Source organism: Apium graveolens, chromosome 5 (assembly GCF_009905375.1).
Source record: "Apium graveolens cultivar Ventura chromosome 5, ASM990537v1, whole genome shotgun sequence".
NCBI lineage: Eukaryota > Viridiplantae > Streptophyta > Magnoliopsida > Apiales > Apiaceae > Apium > Apium graveolens.
In genome coordinates, this window is record NC_133651.1 from 239,374,458 (window position 1) to 239,379,350 (window position 4,893).

The 4,893-nt window shown below is 31.9% G+C and overlaps 1 long non-coding RNA gene across 1 annotated transcript; it reads left to right on the forward strand.

Annotated features, from left to right (window-relative positions):
• The first annotated feature begins 2,587 nt into the window (after window positions 1-2,587).
• On the forward strand, window positions 2,588-4,688 carry LOC141724800 (uncharacterized). Its single transcript, XR_012576900.1, has 3 exons — window positions 2,588-2,706; window positions 4,289-4,362; window positions 4,450-4,688. It is a non-coding gene; the product is annotated as an uncharacterized LOC141724800 (long non-coding RNA).
• Window positions 4,689-4,893: the final 205 nt, after the last annotated feature.

The window sequence follows — 4,893 nt, forward strand, 5'->3', positions numbered from 1 at the left end:
AATCTATTTATGGATTGAAGCAAGCCTCAATGAGATGGAATCGTCGTTTTGATGAAACAGTCAAAGAATTTGGCTTTATTCAAAATGAAGATGAACCATGTGTTTACAAGAAGATTAGTGGGAGCCACGTGGCATTCCTAGTACTATATGTAGATGACATATTACTAATAGGGAATGACATACCTTCTTTACAGGTTGTTAAAGACTTGGTTGGGAAATAGTTTCTCGATGAAGGACTTAGGTGATACTACCTATATATTAGGGATCAAGATCTATAGAGATAGATCAAGGAAATTAATCGGCCTAAGTCAAAGTACATACATTGACAAAGTATTGCATCATTTCGGGATGCAAGAGGCAAAAAGAGGATATGTCCCAATGTCCCATGGGATATTGATCTCAAAAGACAACTACCCTAAATCATTAGATGATAAGGGCCGTATGAGCAAAGTTCCATATGCTTCGACAATTGGATCTATAATGTATGCGATGATATGTACTCAACCTGATGTTTCGTATGCCTTGAGCATGACGAACAGATACCAGTCTAATCCTGGCGAGGGTCACTGGACAGCAGTCAAGAATATTCTTAAGTACTTGAAAAGGACTAAAGATTCATTCTTGGTGTATGGAGGAGATATACATATATGTAAAGTGCATATTGATGATAATGTTGCAAACCCACTAACTAAGGCTTTATCGCAGCAAAAGCATGAAGGTCATACTAGTTCCGTGGGTATTAGATATCTGGGTGATTGGCTCTAGTGCAAGTGGGAGATTGTTAGTGTTTGTGCCCTAGAGACAACACTATTATGTTTATATGATGAAACATTTGGATTATTAATTCTGATTATATGGATTATTATTTAGTAATTTATTATATCTTTATTTTCTGCGATAAGATGTTAGATTAATGAATGTCCTTGGAATATGATATGAAATTTTATATCTCTAAGTACGTGACTTAGAAATGAGATTATGAGAATAGTATCGATATTCCTAAAGATCCCTAGTCGAGTATTATTATTAAGGGACAATAATAATGCATTAAGACTAGTGTCAATGTTGACTGATGATCACATCTCATTGATCATAGGTATAGTGATACTAAAGTCAAAACACAGGCACATGTATTATATACATGATGCTGGAAGACCCAATATGAGATTCTACATGTCTGTTGTGTCATAAGTAATTCTCACAGTGATAATGATGTATTGGTCCTTAGACTTGAAATCATTAAGAAATATGAGAATTAATATACTTTGGTTGCATTAAAAGTTACCTTTGACCGGGTGATGATAAAAGTGTATATTGGGTATATTATGAATCATATGAGAAATATGAATGATCTAGAAAGGATTTAACCCTCCTATTTTAGGAGTGATATTATTGGCCTCTTGTTTGAGTTAGACTATGAAATGCATGGTCATGCTCAAATGTTGATTTGATGTTATAGTCTACTCATCGATCAAGGAAACCTGGATTAAATTATGAAGAGGATGACACATAACATGCCTCGAGTTTAATCTATAATATATGGTTAAAAGGATTATAGTACATTGTACATTATACACAAAAGGTTTAATCGATCACCGATTTAATTATTATTACTTGGGTAACAATGATGTATTACTAAATGCCGCTCATTGTTTATGATTTTAAATTAGATATAAAATTGTTGCCAACGTAATAATAACCTAAAGAGTCGCACAAAGAATGATTGGAGGATTATTTAATTTAAATTCGGATTTAAATTAAATGTAAGTAATTCGAATTATTTGTTATTAATTAAGTGTGACTTAATTAATTAAATAAATAGGAAATTCGAATTTAATATTAAATCTAAAATTAAGTTATTAGATGATTAAGTGAGACTTAATAATACAATAATTAGAATTTCGAATTTAATAATAATAATAACTCTAAAATTAAGTTTAGGGTTGGAGGCACATTAGCTCTTGCCTATATAATATCTTTTTCTAATAGAATTAGGGTTACACATTTTATTTGATAAAACATAAACCCTAGCAGCTTGAAGAGAGATAGAGAGAGCAAGAAGGCGGCCTCAAGAACGTGCTAGTACACACCCATCCCCCGGGCGATCATTCATGTGGATACCTTCAAGGCGTAGATCGTTTCAGCGACGGGCTACGTGGTGATCATTCAAGACCTCCATCTTTCCATTAACGTAAAGCTTCTTAAGGTAAACATACTGAACTACGAATTAAATATTATTTTTTACATGGATCCTGCGGAGGGTTTCGTTATTTTAAGATTTAAACACTACACCATAGATTGCCTATTGCAACCACATTTCTAAAAATCTGTCAAAAAATGTTGCAAATGAGAGTATATATTTCATGTATTGCAAGGACTATTAAAAACGTTGCAAATAAGGGCAAAAGATGGAGTGAGTTGAAAAATAGCATTCTATTGCAATGAAAATTTTAAGACGTTGTGGCACGTCCAAAATTTGGGCCCAAAAATATTCGCGGGCTTCAATTATTTGAGTTAAAAGTTTTATCGGGCTAAGCATCAATAAGAAAATAAAAACAAAAATAAAAAAAATATACAACACACCAGAGACGCACCACACAACAGACAGAATATGCTGGAGAAAGAGAAGGAGTAAAAAGATTCAAGCTAAATCAGGATCTAAATATTTAAGCTCGGGGATTCCTCTAAGCATAATGACGGTTAAAGGTAAAAATCTGAAATTGAGAATCGAGTTTCTTTCTCAAATCGATTCTATTTGTTGGTAAATCCAAAGGGGTGTTTCAATTAAGGTTTATTTTATTAATTAGTGGTGAACTTTAAATCTATTTGTAGATTTACATTTCTGGTCACACATATTAATTATACCTTTTAATTGAAGATTTTCTTTAAGTCAAGTTTTAAAATTTAGGCTTCGATCTTGATTAAGTCAAATTTTAAAATTAGGGCTTTAATTGTGATTATGTTTGAGCTTTTAAATTGGGAATTTTATTGTTAGTTAGTGTTTCTAAGCTTGTAATTTTATATGCTCTGTTTGTATGATTGTGTTTGTAAGAATGGGAATTTTTTGTGTAATATATTTGTGTTTGCTGAACTATGTTATTGTCATTGTTGTCATCATAATCAGAGTTTTCTTTATGGGTGTTATAAAATATACTACGGGTCTCTGCATACAAACATTGTTCCTGGATGCCAAAAGAAAATGATATGGATATTGGCTAGTACAAAGGGAAGGTTATGCTGATTTTAAATATTGTATCTCAATAGTGAGGTTACTAGATATGTTGTTATCATTTTTTTGGCTATTCGTAATAAGAGAAAAGTAACTGGAACCTTGCATATGCTAGTGATCCTTATTCAAAGGAGTTCAGAATTAAAGCTATTGACAAGCTAATCTCTGTAGTGGGTAGATTCTCTCTCGTTCATGGATAATGCTAAATTATAGTGCTTGACACATATCTCGCTGATTGCTTTGATGTTATATGATGTCTTGGATGTGCTTCTGACACATGGGTCAATTGTCTCTTCTGTGATTCTTTGCATTGGAATGAACAATTTTAAACTAATTAATGGAATTTGAACATTTACTTGTTGGATCTTATTGTGTTCTACTGTTCTGTCATTTATACTACTCTTTTGCATTTCTGTTATGATTTTTTTTTGTATTCCTGTGATTGAATAGTTGTCTGAACTTAGGTCATTTCTTTTGGCAAAAGGAAAAGAACTTACGGCGTTTTTAATTTTTTTTAAACTATCTAATTTTTTAGATAAGGTTTGTTAAATAAGTGTATGTTTTTTATTTTTAGGAAGAAGGGTATATTATTTGTTGTATTCGACCAAAGCAGGCCTTTGTTTGAACAAGGTCCTTTCGATATGGTTTTGCATAAGGTTGGACATTGGTGTATACTACTACACGTAGTGTCTTCACTGTTGTGATTTTGCACTAATCCATTTTACCACTATATATTGTCCTATTCATCATAGCTTCTGTTTGCAATGGGTACTTGTACTTTTTACTTACAGTTACGCCTAATTGCATGTTTTGCTGTAATTAAGTGCCCACATTTATCAAAATATGAATGGTAAGTTAATCGCTATCATCATTCAGCTAAATACTCACATATTTTCATTCACATATTTGTTTCATAAAATATTCTTTTTCTGATGAACCATATTGATGGAACAAAAACAGGCATCCCTTTTCAATTACTTATGCCCCAGGAGATGACTATTTTATTTATGCATTTTAGGATATTAATTCGGTTTTATTTTCTTTTATACTAAATTACAGGGACTGTGGTTGATTGTAAACTATGTCATCTCACTGAATTCAGCTTCTATCTCTGCAACCATACAGACATTCAAGTAAATTCAAATTTTTAAGTGTTATAGGATTAAGTTCATTTGTAGCAGATTGAAGGATATTCTCAGACTTATTTTTCTACTTTGTAGCATTAACAGGGAACCAACCGGCCAACACATTATCATGTTCTTGCAGCTAAATTGCATGGAAAGCAGCAATATGAAGAAGAAATAATAAATAGGCGGCACAATAAGTTTCTTTAATTTTGAAGAAAAAGTCAATGTATAGCTAAGATAGTTATGTTTGTTAAATATAGACTTATCGCCACAGTACTTATTGGCAGATAGCTAAAAGGATGTACTTTATGTTTGTTACGAGTAATTAGGCAGGGGACTTGGTCATTTTATCTTGACTTTGTATTTGTTTTATAGTTTGTATTAAATGATGACATTGTGTTGCTTTTGAATTTTTGTAAATGGTGTATTCTAATATTTAAAAAATGACATTAATGTTTGGTTTTGTGGCATAAAATATGTCTGGCTTAGTCTATTTACAATTAGATCCTACTATTTTTTTTAAAAAGTACTGCTGCA